Below are 14,689 nucleotides of genomic sequence, written 5' to 3' on the forward strand. Positions count from 1 at the left end.
GCTGAAGCTTTTATTTTCCTGCCAAAACCGAATGCTATGATATCATTAATGGGGAGTGGAGAAGTGAGGCCAAAAAAAACGAAACAAAGAACCAATAGCCTCAGTTGGTATTGATCATTTAAGGTTAAGATCTCGGGGGGGGGGCACTCCCTTGATTTAGACCCAGAAAACGTGAAATTTATGGTCCCATTTGAACCCCTCTCCCTCCCCGTAGCCAGCTGAATGCCAAAGGCTGTAAAATTTAAAGAGGTGAGAGGGAAACTTCCCAGAAAAAAAAAAATAAACATTCCTTGAAAAATGGAATTAAGTCCTTTCCTGGAAGAATTCACCCCCAGCCAGCTTGTGAGCAAGTGGGAAGGTATTTGAAAGGCTAAATCAGGATGTGTCTCTGTGCAAGGAGCCACTTTCTGCTTTATGGGAAGCTGGTCTCCGGATGGCGCACAATTGTTGTAGGGTTCAGTTTGCACATGATCCAGACCCACCCAAAGAACCTTCCACTAAGAATGGCATCAAGCATGGAGAAGACATTGGAGTAGTTCTCTCAGGTTCTACCTAAACAATACCCAGGTCCCAATGGAAACAAATATGGAGAAGCACCTTGCTCACTATAGAGGATGGGAAGCTGAATGTCAACCAGCAGAAATACGTAGCTGCAAAAAAAGGCAAAGGCAGTTTTATCAATAGAGCCATGGTTTTCCACAGCTGCATCAATACATTTGAGGGTGACTCCGAACTTGAGAACACGGCTAAATGGCTCTGATTGAGGAGAAGGGGGGGGGGAAATGTTGCTTTCGCCCAGGTTTGTTCTTATAGAGGTCTAAGGTGAGTTACCTTGTCAACGCCTCAAGCCATCCATCACGTGGATGGCATATTACATTTCTGAGCGTGGGGGAGTGACATCCCATCAGGGACTGTTCTAAATGAGTCGTGATAATCAGCTCCTTTTATAAGCTTAGCTTGGATTTGTCTGTCTCTCTCTGGGGCGGGGGGGAGAACGCTCTTGTCCCATTTTCCTGCAGCTTCCTTCCGAAAAGTCCAAGCTTTCTTCTAGACCCAAAGAAATTGGGGGGGGGGGAGAAGACCATAGATATTTGGTGGTGGTTCACAGGTGTTAAATAGTGGTTTCCCGGGGGTCGATAGCAAGAAGAAATGGACTTCTGGAGGCAGTGGGTTAGAGATATTCCCTATTTTATTAACAACGTGAGCGTTTTTCCTGCCTTTGATGTTGTGCCACAGAGAGATACGGTGATAGATTCTTCTCATGCTTGGTCTTGGGAAAGGTCAGTAGTTTCATCAACATTTCAATCTCCCAATCTGGTGAACAATTGACAATTGCTTCTGCACCTGCCCTGAAGGACAAGTCTACTGCATGGAGTGGAACTCTATCATAAGGCCACCTGGACGGTTCTTCCTCTGCACAATGGATCCAAGGTCATCACCGTTTCTACTCTCCGATGTACTCTTTCTAGAGTCTGAACGTCTTTTTTTTACATCGTGGTGACCAACCAAGTGTGGCCTTACCAAGGCATTGTAGAGTGGTGTTAACATTTCACGTGATCTTGATTCTATCCTTCTGTTAATGCAGCCTAGCACTGTGTCGGCTTTTTTGGCTGGCTTGTATTCAAGGGATTGTCCACTAGGACTCTGAGATCCTTCTCACAGTTGCTACTATTGAGCAAGGTACCCCCTATACTATACTTGCGCATTTGGTTTTTCTTGCCTAAACGTAGAACCTTACTGTTGCCCGATCAAAGTCCTCACCCTTCTTCCTTTGCCTTTTTAGAGCTGGTTGACCTCCATTCCACGCCTTTCCGGATCTTCTCCATATCCAGGTTGAGACAAAAATGTAAATTTCCCAAAGCAGACTCAGAACTAGACCTATTCCTGGGATTATCTTGTATGCCAGAGCTGCTCTCCAGTCACTTTAGCAATCACTCAAAGGAATGATATAAAATATCGCTTTTTTTTACATAGTTGAAATAATAGGCTGTTTGTCCCCTGATTCCTGGATGACTGAGACTCTTTAAGTCCCTGAAATGAGATGCCTTCTCTTCCCTTAAACCTCTCGAGAGAAAAAAAATGTTGACAAAACAGGCAATTTTCTGTAATTTCTCTGCAAACTTCTGTCATCGGGGGGGGGGCTGGCCGCCCCACCCGTTTTCAGATAACACCGCCAGGTAACCTTTGACATTTCGGTTCTCCCTGCCTTCGGAGCATCCTGTAAGTGTAACAGTTGTGTCTTTCAGCCCTCCAAAGGCCAGCCAACAATTTTGACTTCGGCCCACTGAAGGCAGCCTTTGTCTCTCCCGTCCGAGAAGGGATAAGAAATGCAGTTAATAGCTCGAGAGTGGGTTAATCAGCAAGTGCTATTACCCCGGCAATATTACGAAGGATGACAGAGTTATCAATAACTCGGCCCGCAGGTGAAGTACGAGACCTGATAAGGTGAACTTCGGCTTGATCCCGGCTTGGCTTAAGCGCTCATTTAAAAAGAAAAAAAAAGGAGGAAAAAAAAAAAAAGAGAATGGCAGAGCTGTTTCTTCCCCCCCCCCCCGGCTTTTCTTCACCACATGCCAAATCGTGGGCAGCCGACAAGCTTGTATATGTGTGTGTTTGTGTGTGCAGGAGCAAGGTTTATTTTCCTCCTTTCGCTTTTCTGGATGTACAGCGATTCTGCGGTTTAAAAAGAAATTAAGGGTAGAATGTAGAACGTGGAATAATAGGGTGGGAAGGGACCCTGGAGGTCCTCCAGTCCAACCTCTCCCCTGTACCTTTTCAGACAAATGGCTGTCCAGTCTCTTCTTAAAAACCTCCAGTGATGGAACAGCCACAACTTCTGGAGGCAAGCTGTTCCACTGGTTAATTGTCCTCGCTGTTAGGAAGTTTCTCCTTAGTTCTAAGTTGCTTCTCTCCTTGATGAGTTTCCATCCGTTGCTTCTTGGCTTGCCTTCAGCTGCTTTGGAGAATAGGTTGACTCCCTCTTCTTTGTAGCAGCCCCTCAAATGTTGGAAGATGGCTATCATGTCATCCCTAGCCTTTTTTTTTTACTAGACTAGACCTGCCCGATTCCAACAACTTTAAACGTTTTAGCCTCCAGCTCCTTAATCCTCTTTGTTGCTCTTCTCTGCACTCTTTCTAGAGTCTCAACATCTTTTTTATACCATGGCGACCAAAACTGGATGCACTGTTTTTTCCTAATAATTCTTTCACTTTCTATGCTGTCTATGCTTCATTAATTCATTAACTATATTAAAAATCGCCCCAACCAAACATCTTATTCCAAGATTAGCTTTCCTAGTTGAATAACAAGAGATTTTTCCCCCCCACAGATAGACAGACATGAATAACCAGCTTCCTAATCCCATTTTTTTGAAACTGACCGATTTCTTTATACAGCCTGAAGGGACGTTGCATTCAAACACAGCCCTGTCTTTTAAGGCTGCTTGCTTTTATCAGTTACTTGGTTGGAGTTTGGTTACTAATGCTGGACTCACAGGAACTAAAGCCAATAGAATATTTTCTCAAGCCATTACTCAAAACCGCTTAGGCTAATATTTCCAAACGGCTAAATAGTTTAAGGAGCTCAGGATTTTCTCTCTGACGTTTAGAAGCCACATACCAAGACACTGGAGAAGGAATAGCTCTTTCTAAGCTGGGTCTTTTTGAAATGATGTGCAATCTCTTTGTGCATTTTTTTTTTTTTTTTAGAAGAGCAGACTTTGGAATCCTGCATCCAGTTTTGGTCACCACGATATAAAAACAGACGTTGAGACTCCGGAAAGAGTGCAGAGAAGAGCGACAAAGATGATTAGGCGGCTGGAGGCTAAAACATATGAAGAACAATTGCAGGAATTGGATATGTCCAGTCTAATGAAAAGAAGGACCAGGGGTGACATGATAGCAGTCTTCCAATATTTGAGGGGCTGCCCCAAAGAAGAGGGAGTCAAGCTATTCTCCAAAGCCCCTGAAGGCAGGAAATCTGGATTTACCTGAGCTGGTTAGATCAATCTTGGAAAGTTGGCCCGACCCAAATCAATTCATTTCTTTCCTAGAGGGGTCCCATATCACCCCCCCGCCTCCTGCCCACTGCCTTTTTTTAAAGCTGCTTTAGACATACAACTCAGCCTTTGCAGTATAGACAAGCACATTGCCTCAATATCCTTTACAGGCTGACCTCTCAAAATAAAAAAATGCTTCGGAAAAATAAGCCCGCACTTCTTCAGAGTTCTTTTTTTTTCTGTCACAATGTCCTGTGTTTGCCCTTTTATCCACCACATCTCCAGTCTCCAAGACTTCCCTGAATCCATTTTGCAAAGCGCACGTCCTCCATGCATGACACCCCCTGCTCCATCTTCAAATTACCTTTTTTTATTGAAATCAATAAAAGAAAGAGAGAGAGAGAAGGTGGAAGGTGAGTGTAGGAGAGAGACACAGTATCATACCGAAGGCTGGCTGCTTTGCTATAAATGCGTTATTGGGGAACGACCAATGAGAGGGACTTTTAAATGTCCAGCCATTGATTCTGGTGCAAGATGGAATATAATAATCAACGAAAAGATGTCGCATCTATACTTTTGGCCAAGATTGCATTGGAGAAGAAAGTCAATCTGGGGAACTTATTGCCAGATGTTTGTTGTATCAGATGCAAGGAGGAAAAAAAAACATGGGTGCATGTGTTTTGAACAAAAGTCTTTAGTTGTTGTTTCAGTTAGCATAACTCAAATAGAAATAATTGTCCATCAATGGAGAGGACAAAGGGAGAAAAGAGAAAAAAAAACTGGTTGAGAGAGAATTTGGGGAGTTGAAAAAATAATAAAGAAGGAGGGGGAAAAAAACCGCACTAGTGGCTGAATTCTTAGGCTATCATTATCTAAATGATTTTCTTTGATGCTCTAGCATTAAGGAATCCAGGAGGAGATTGGAAAATACCTGAACCCTGATGCTGAGAGGCCAAAGATCGCGTGCCTTTGGCCACACAATGAACATGCTTCTTTGCCATCAACATTTTGGACAATCTAGAATCCTAGGGCTGGAAGGGACCTTAGAGGGCTTCTAGTCCGACCCTCTCAGTGCAGGAGATCTTATACCATCTTGGTCAAATGGCCGTCCAGTCTATTTTTGAAAATTGGTTCCACTGGTTGGTTGTTCTCACTGACAGAAAATTCCTCCTTAGTTCCAGGTAGGATCTCTGCTTGATTATTTCCCACCAGTAACTTCTTGTCCTGCCCTCAGGTGATTTGGAGAATAAGTCAACCTGTCTATGGAGATTCTCAGTCTTCTAGGTCAGGGTTGTCCCAAAGGTGTTTTTTCAAAAGGCAACTGGACTTTTTCTTTGCTTGTGTGTGTGTTTTTTTTTCCCTTGAGGACGTTTCGATCTCATCCAAGAAGCTTTTTCAGTTCAGTCAGAACTGAAGTTCTGTCAGAACTGAAGACGTTTCTGTTCCATGAGAAGTGAAGAAGCTTCTTGGATGAGAAGCAAAATGCCTTCAAGGAGAAAAAAAACCCAAAGAAAAGTCCAATTGACCTTTGAAGAACTAGCTTTGGGTTTGCTGCTTGGTGGACTTTGTAGGAACCTTCTCTGTAGGAAGTTCTTTCAAATGATGGTGCTCTCCAGGAGAGGCTGGAAATTGGATGGGTGACTTTCTGTAAGCAAGGCAAGTTTTGTCCCAAAAGTGCTTTTCCTTCCTTTGGTTTTCCTTGAAGGTATTTCGCTTCTCATCCAAGAAGCTTCTTCAGTTCTAACTGAACTGAAGCGAAACGTCTTCAAAGAAAAACCAGAAAGCCCAGTTGCCTCTACTTTTGGGACAACCATGACCTGGATGATGGAGAATCTCCATAGACACAAGGCAAGTTTCCCCATCTTTGATCTACTGTTTCACCACCATTTCAACACCATGCATTGCTAACATCTCCCTTCAAATCTGAGAAGCTACTTCCAATTTTAAGCCCTCCAGGTGTGAACATCCCCCAAAGCAAGGATGCTTGGTGTCCCACACTCTGTTTCCAACTCCTTGTCACTGAGATCCCTAACTTCCCGTTCAGTGTATGATTTTTCATCATTGGACCTATATTGGCCAAATTAGATTTAGTGTCTTGGTTTCTTACAAAATTACATGGATAGTGCTGTTCTCATTCCTCTCCAGGATAGTAAAAAGCAATAAAAATTCTTGCAGATTTCAACAGCGGGCAATTCAATAAAAAGCTATGTATATTTTATAAGGGACAATAAAAAAAAAATAAGTCTATCGTTGGATCATAAAGAGGTGGTGGAAAGCACGATTTTTTTTGTATTTTTGTAGTTGAGCATTGTTTTCTGGTTTGGAAGGCAATAGTTTTTCCTACTGGGACCAGCTCAAGGTCATTTATGGAACCAGAAAATGTGCAAATCGACCACTTTCATTGAACTTTGTTCCTGTTTTCTCCCTTTAGTTCCTCATTAGTTCATAAGCAAAAGTTTGAACAGAAATTCACATGTACGTTTCTATGCATTTGTCCCCCTAATAAGTCCTTTTGTAGTAACTTCTTCTGCCTTTCTCTCTCTATAAGACACAGCTTGGGCACATTTTCTCCTAAAATGAGTCCATTGCAGACAATTCAGACAAGAAGGATTTTATTGCAAAACTTGGAAATTAGACCAAGACCTCTGAAGTTCATTAAGTAAAAGCTAAACTCCTACAACATCTTGGTTAATCCTTCTTTTCTTTGCAACAAGGCGGAGAAACTTAGCATCTGGATATGCACACATTTTAGCTCTTTTCCAATCAACAGTACATTAAAAGAATCTTCCTTGATAGTTTTGCGCTCTCTCTCTCTCTCTCTCTCTCTCTCTCTCTCTCTCTCTCTCTCTCTCTCTCTCTCTCTCTCTCTCTCTAAGAAGGAGCTGGCTCCCTTTTTAATGCCATAAGAAGAGAGTGTCCATCTGCTTTTAGTTCTGCAATGTTTTGCTAAGGTCCTTCTTATTTCCAGGGTCAGGAGATTCCCTTACGAACTCTGATACTTATCTAAGAAGTCATTTTTTTTTCTGAATCTGCTTAGAAAGTCATTCAGTCATGCCACCTTGGCTGTTGAATATTGTACGGTATTTTAACATCTTTTTTTTTCCCTTAGATCTTTTTCCCAACTAGCCAAATACGCAGGATTTGGTTATGGTTCAATATCTTACAGGAACCTACGAAAAGAGGCATAAGAAAGTTGCGTTGTGTTATGATACTGCCAGGCCCCAAAGAAAAAATCCTAGCAGCTTAGGGCAGGTGTAGCAGCCACAGTGGCCATAATGAAGAAGTCTGGAGAGCCATTGTGATGGAAACAGCCACAGGTTCAGGTTTTTGTTGACTTAGGGAAGAGAGTTCTCTCCCTGAATTTTCTTCTGGGCTTCCAAAGCAACACAGAATGACTGAAGTTGAATAAGAATGGAAACGGATTCCACAAAGCTTGTTTTTCTAAGTCTTCTCCCTCCTGCATCCAGTTTTGGTTGCCACAATGTAAAAAAGATGTTGAGACACTAGAAAGAGTGCAGAGAAGAGCGACAAAGATGATCAGGGGACTGGAGGCTGAAACATGCGAAGACCGGTTGCAGGAATTGATCATGGCTGGTCTAATGAAGAGAAGGACCAGGGTTGACATGATAGCAGTCTTCCAATATTTGAGGGCTGCCACACAGAAGAGGGAGTCAAGCTATTCTCCAAAGCCCCTGAAGGCAGGACAAGAAGCAACAAATGGCAACTGATCAAGGAGAGAAGCAACCTGGAACTAAGGAGGAATTTCCTGACAGTGAAGACAATTCATCAGTGGAAGGGCTTGCCTCCAGAAGTTGTGGATGCTCCATCACTGGAGGTTTTCAAGAAGAGACTGGACAGCCATTTGTCTGAGATAGTCTAGGGTTTCCTACTTGAGCAGGGGGTTGGACTAGAAGATCTCCAAGCTCCCTTTCAACTGTGTTATTCTGTTATACCCTAAGAGAATGTGACATCCATATATTGGGGTTTCCCACTGAGAAATCAAACGCGGGAGACATCGTTCGCCTCCCTCCACAGCCTTTTGCTGCTTCTGTTTGCTTGATTTGATTTTTTACCCCGATGCTCGTTCGGCACTCCCGCCGACAGCTTGAGAACCGGAGGTCATTCATCTCAACATCTGGAGCTGATGGACTTCTATCTCCCTTTGAGGTCCACATTCTTGACCTGGTTTGTTCCTGGGGGAACCGGTTGTTTACCAGTCTCTCTCTCCAGCCCTGGGACAGGAGTGCCTCAAGACAAGTTGTCTCCTTCCGCCCAGCTCCTCATCTGGGTTTGAAGCTTCTGTTGTCCAGGTTCAAGAAGTGCTGCCATCCCCTCCCTGCCCTGGACGAGAGCGGCATTCTGCATCTGTTTCCTATTCTGAGATCTTGCCCTCTCTCTTTTCTGAAGGGTCTCCTTTGATATCTTCTTTTAAAGTTTGTTCCTTTTGTCAGTGGGTGGCTGTTACGAGGTGTTAACATGCATCAAGCAGATTCTGGATCTCTGGTGGCTAAAGGAGAGATTCCACCAAGTTTATTGTATCCAGTTGTTTATCTCTTTCTTTCTTTCTTTCTTTCTTTCTTTCCTTCCTTCCTTCCTTCTTTCTTTCTTTCTTTCTTTTTTCTTATAGATAGATGGATAGAGAAAGACCTGATAGATGATAGATAGATAGATAGATAGATAGATAGATAGATAGATAGATAGGCAGGCAGGCAGATGAATATATAGATGACAGAGAAAGAGAGGATAGATGATAGATAATGATAGATAGACAGACAGACGAGAGAGAGAGAGAGAGAGAGAGAGAGAGAGAGAGAGAGAGAGAGAGAGAGAGAGAGAGAGAATTTCCTTTGATTCAAAAAATAGAATTGCATTTTATTCTTCATTTAATTTTATTTACAGTATTTTATTTATGTCCCAGTTCAATATATGGTCAAACAATTTAGACAAGTATCCTTGAGTTCTCTATATCTCATAAATCAACAGGCTTTTTTTTTTTAAATATCGTGTTATAGATGGGTGTTTCTGTGAGCCTGCTAATTTAAACCATGGCATTTGTTAATGTGGGTATTTTCTTGAACCGATACTACAAGAGATATTACACGCTTCATTTTTCATGTTTCGTTTCATAGAATCGGAGGGTTCGCAGGGCTAATCACAAAGAAGTTGGAAGATTGAGAAGCAGCGGAGATGAGCAGTAAGCCAGAGAGTGATACAGGGTGAATGTGGACTCTGCTATCCATTCTTTCAATCGTTGCCCTTGGATACCAAGAGACAATTATTCACAGGCAGGAAATTGCGTCTTTGGGAGAGCTGTTCCCATTTCTTGGAAAAAGTAGAGCTTGACATGATGCCCTCCATTGTCACCACCCCAGAGTTCACCCTTGCCAGAAGCCATGCTCTACAGACCCTTCTAAAGTTGTCAGGGAAAGGAAGGAAATATGGAAAGGATGCTACCTTATATGACATCAAATCATCGATAAAGGACAGGCACTAGCTACATTTCCACATCTCTTCAGTGGCTTCATGGTGGTTACATGCTAGCCAGTCAGTGAGAAAGCAATTCCACAGTCCTTCTCCTTCTCCTTCTCCTTCTCCTTCTCCTTCTCCTTCTCCTTCTCCTCCTTCTCCTTCTCCTTCTCCTTCTCCTTCTCCTTCTCCTTCTCCTTCTCCTTCTCCTTCTTCTTCTTCTTCTTCTTCTTCTTCTTCTTCTTCCTCTTCTCCTTCTCTCCTCCTCCTCCTCCTCCAACCCTACTCTCTTCCAGCAGTGACGATGTTTCCTAGTTGGGTCATGAAAGTTCTACAAGAAAACAACCCATCTCAGAGAGCCTTCCACAGTTTAACTCTGAGCTACAAATAGTCTCTTCTGTTGGTAGTTAAACATCTGAACGGATCGAAAGAGACATGTATGTTGATGCACTTGGCAGTAAGAAATCCTCCCCCTGCTAAAATAATAATAATAATATGTACCCAAAGCCATTTTTAGAATCTTCAAGCTATTGACCCCATTTGATGTAGGGGAAAGAGTGGCAGAATCTGGGGGGTTGGAATTAAAAGAGGGATCAGCCTAGAATCTCTACGTAGCCACAAGCAAACTTCATCCAACTCCCTCGCATTCCATTGACCTTTATCTAACTCCTAGCAAGTGTGAATTGAGATGATTCCCCCCGCATAGGCATGAGTAGCCCTAAATCAGTTGAATGGGTCTTTCACACGTGGACCTGGTTTCTCATGCCTGACATTCACTGCATGGTGGCCAAAACTCTAGTCCTTGAAGCATGGCTGACATTGATTGAAGAAGCATCTTCTTCCTAAAACTCAGCCTGGCAGTTAACTGCCATGATTCCCACCCCTTCCTCTCCCCTGTTTAACTGTCTGCCTGCACAGCCACTTGGATCCACCACATAAAACAGTCCTGACAAGCTCACATTTAAAGAACATCCATGTCTGCCAGCAAAATTGTGCCAAGCGAACATCTTGGTCTGACTCAAAATATTTCCCTGCTGGGCTGTTAAGTGTTGTTTTTTTTCTTTTCTCCCATTCTCCCTTCTCATCCTCTTCAGTGTTTTTTTCTTTTCTTTTTTTCATTAGTTGCAAAGGAAATGTTGAAACGGTCAGACAGGATAATGAGCCTGTCTTAAGGGGAAGGTTTTGGCAAGACAGGAGGTGGAGAGCCACACGAAAGGGCTTGGTGGGTTATCATACTTCAAAACCATCTCCTTCTGTGCAAAAAAAAAAAAAAAAAACACACACACACACAAAAACAGCCTGGCTCTTTCCTAGCCTTTGTCTTCCCTCCCTCTCTCTCTTTTTTTCCCTTTCTTTTTTAATCAATGTTTTGCACTTCTCTCGGCCCCTTTATTAAAAACCACAGCAACAAAAGTTCGCCCATCTGGTGCGTCATTCGGTAGCAGCGGCCAGCCCCGGAGGAGATTTTGAACCTGCTGTTGTAACTCAAAGTAATGTAGGACTCAATCTGTATCTGGGCGCAAAGTTGGAGCAGAACCTGACCCGTTCTTTGAAAGTCGTGGCGGCCTTTCTAAGGAGCATCCAATTCCTCCAATCGATAAAGGAGAATAGGGGTCTTTAAAATGCGGGGTCCTTAGTGCCCTCATTTGGTTGTGGGTTTTTTGGGGGGGGATGTTTCATGACCCAACTAGATAACAACATCAATGCTAAAAGGGAGTGGGGTTTGTGAAGAGGAGGAGGAGGAGGACTGTGGGATCCTTGGTGCTCTCTGAGCTTGGTGGTTTTGTTGCAGATGTTTCATGACCCACCTAGTCCTATCATCAATGCTATCTAGCTCATCCCTACCTACATCTAACACTGATGATGTGACCTAGATGGGTCATGAAACATCTGCAAGAAAACCATCAAGCTCAGAGAGCTTCAAGGATCTTCAGAATATTTGCATGTGTGAGAGAGGGAGAGAGTGGATGGATGGATGGATGGTTGGATGGATGGATGGATACAAGCATGCATGGATTACTTTATTCCAGCTTAATATGTCCTTTAATTTTTTAGGAGATAGAAACAAATAATTATGTTTCTCCCTGTCTTTAGGCCCAGTATTAAAGGCAAGGAGGCCTTTTGAAGTCCTGGCTCCCCTGCTTGGTTGCCCACATTTTACACACACACACACACACAATACTTTTTTTTACTTCTTGGTCTGTACAGGCAGGTGGTAAGATGCGCCCAGAATTCAAGGCAAGAGAGAGCAATTTCATTTTTATTTCATTCCCTGCCTTCCTTGGATGGAAAGAAGGCCAGATAACTGCATTTTCTTTCTTTCTTTCTTTCTTTCTTTCTTTCTTTCTTTCTTTCTTTCTTTCTTTCTTTCTTTTTTAAATAGTAATAAAAATGCATTATTGGGACAGGCAGCTGGGTGAGCCCTTTCCCCCACCCCCTTAGTTTATCTAAAATCTTCCCTTTTGCAAATATAAAATATCTCGCCCAGCCGCTAGAAGGACGACCGGGGGTCTGAATCCTGCTTCTGTGCAGGCGGGGAGGCAGGTGGCTTATCTCCCTTTGTACTGTGAAGAATGGAGTTAATTTGAAGAGAAAAGGCGCACGGGAAGAGTGGGCAGGCGCTGACAGGGCCGCTGCACCCCGGAGCCCCCAGCCACCTGCAGAAGTCACTTCTGCCGGTAGCATGGCACTCAAAAACAAGCTCTGATTGTTAATTCATCTCCCTATCAGCTCTCGCAATCTTTTCTTTTCCCCTTGATTTGTTTAAGGCAGAGCTCACAAAGTATTGTCTGTTCGCGGGGGACAGAAATAGTTTGCGTGATCCGGGGTTGGGTTCGTTGCCTTCAAATCCAAGCTGGCGCTTCTGGAGAGCAGTCATCCCAACTCCTTGTCCCGGCTGGCGAGAAGTCATGTCGCTCAGAACGTAGGCTGGAAGGAAACCTCAGAGATCTTCTAGTCCAACCCCCTAGTCAAAGCAGGAGACCTTATACCATCCCAGTCTTAATGGCTGTCCAGTCTATTCTTGAAAGTCTCCAGCGATGGAGCACCCACAACTCTCGGAGGCAAGCTGTTCCAAGGATTGATTGTTCTCAGTTTCTCCTTAGTTCTATGTTGGCTCTCTCTTCAAGTGATCTTCCAGTCCTTGCTTCTTGTCCCGCCCTCTGGAGCTTTGGAGAATAAATCGATCCCTTCTTCACTGGGAGATCCACTCAAGTACTGGAAGATGCTATCCTGTCACCCCTAGACCTTCTCTTAGATAGGCTAGACAGGCCTCCCTCCTTCAACCATGGTTAGAGCAGTGGTTAGAACGCAGGCTAATTCTGTTGACTGCCAACAGCTCAGCAGTTCGATTCTGAGCAGCTCAAGGTTGACTCAGCCTTCCATCCTTCTGAGGTGAGTAAACCGAGGTAAACTGAGGACCCAGATTGGTATGAAACATGCTGGTTTCTGGCTCTATCTTGTCTGTAACCAACTAACCAGAGTTTAGTCAACAAATGATCCTTGTAAGCAAGGCATTCCCCTGGTGCTGCATGTTGATTCACCCTGATTCCCCAAGCCACAATCACAAGGGCAGGCCTACATCAGTCGACAATCTGAAAAAGCGTAAGATCACCCGCTACAGCAGGCGGTTGGACTAGATGACCTCCTTCCCATTCTGATTACGTTCTACCTTACTGGCTTCGTAAGAGTCCAACGGTCCTGAAACTCTTCATCCCCCAAAAGGGGGCTGTTTGGTTTTGTTTCTCAACATTCCTCCAGCCAACAAGCCCTCAGCAAGTTACAGAGCCAGGAAAAGTTTGCGCGTGGTGATGAGCCTTTGATTAAAAACAACCAGTTGGAATCTTTATGAATAGTTTTAATCGCCAATCTCAAAGGTCACACAAGCAAAGTTATTTTTCCCTTCACTTCTTTGCAGCCAGGTGTTCTTCCCCCTCCCTTTGGAACAAATTTGCAACCCCTTGTATACCAGGCACTCTCTAATGCCGGAGAAAAAAAAAATCAGAGCTGGCCATCAGGGTGAAACTCCCCAGCTGCTTTGGCTCTTCCATCTTCTTCAAGTCAATATTCCACACGTCTTGCCAATGTCTTGTCAGCTACTGACGAGATTTCCAGACTGCGGTGTGACAAGTTAATTAAAAAAGCCAACAAAAGGACAAAAAAGAGAGAGAGAGAGAGAAAGAGAGAGAGAAGACCAGATCAGAGGAAACTAAATTTACAAGCTGGATTAGTCATTGGCCGGTTGGGAATAGATGCTGTGCCCAGTTTGAAGACTTTTTAAGAATCGGGAGTTCCTTTTTTATTGCCTTGCCCCTTTCTTTTCACTGAAGGCTGGCAGTTTAGGAATAAGAGTGGGTTGCGTGGATGGATTGTGCGTTTTACCGCTCATGCTTAAAGGTTTGGGTCAATTTTCCTGCTAGAGAGAAACAAAGCAAAATGGATATTTCTCAACCAGGCACAACTAGATTTCATTTTGAGTCCCTCCCCATTCCCTAGTTTCCCCGCGGTTTTAAAATCCTGCTGAGAAAAAGCCAACGATAAACACTGTGAAGTGAGTTTTGAAATAATTCTGCAGGTCACGCCATCAGCAAAGCGTTGATGAAGTTTGGGTTCAAAGGAAACTCTAAGGCTGCTTAGCTTCAGGCTAGCACATTGTGCAAAGCCAGCCGTTGTGGTTGGCAAACCGTTGTTGGTAAAGAGTAAGAACAGAATAACAGAACTGGAAGGGACCTTGGAGGTCTTCTAGTCCAACCCCCTGCTCAGGCAGAAGACCTTATAGACAAGTGGCTGCCCAGTCTCTTCTTATAAACCTCCAGTAATGGAGCACCCAGGACTCCTATTATATTAAACTAGCCAACTGTAATTTATTTAATCCACCTTTGTTAAATCAGGTGCCCCGTGTAATCCCAGCCCAGCCTTTACACCCATACATAGTATTCTAACCATTTGGAACCTATTATTTTTTATAGTTCTTTAAGATGGAAATCAACAAAGCAGTAATAGTCCATTGCTCTTATTATATTTCTCTATCTCTACCATCTTTCTTTCTATCTCTCTCTATCTCTCTATTTATCTCTCTCTCTGCCTCTGCTTCTCTACCTATCTCTTTAGCTATCTCTATCCATCTCCATAACTATTATCTATCTATCTATCTATCTATCTATCTATCTATCTATCTATCTCTATCTAATCTATCTATCTATCTATCTATCTCTATCTATCTATCT

At 43.4% G+C, this 14,689-nt stretch overlaps 1 protein-coding gene across 2 annotated transcripts in view; it reads left to right on the forward strand.

Moving 5' to 3' along the window:
• LMX1B (LIM homeobox transcription factor 1 beta) overlaps positions 1 to 14,689 on the forward strand; it is a 194,210-nt gene that overhangs the window by 177,270 nt on the left and 2,251 nt on the right. The window lies entirely within an intron of this gene.

This window comes from Crotalus tigris, unplaced genomic scaffold, assembly GCF_016545835.1.
Source record: "Crotalus tigris isolate CLP2741 ecotype Arizona unplaced genomic scaffold, ASM1654583v1 scf7180000024153.1733885, whole genome shotgun sequence".
In the NCBI taxonomy this organism is placed as follows: domain Eukaryota; kingdom Metazoa; phylum Chordata; class Lepidosauria; order Squamata; family Viperidae; genus Crotalus; species Crotalus tigris.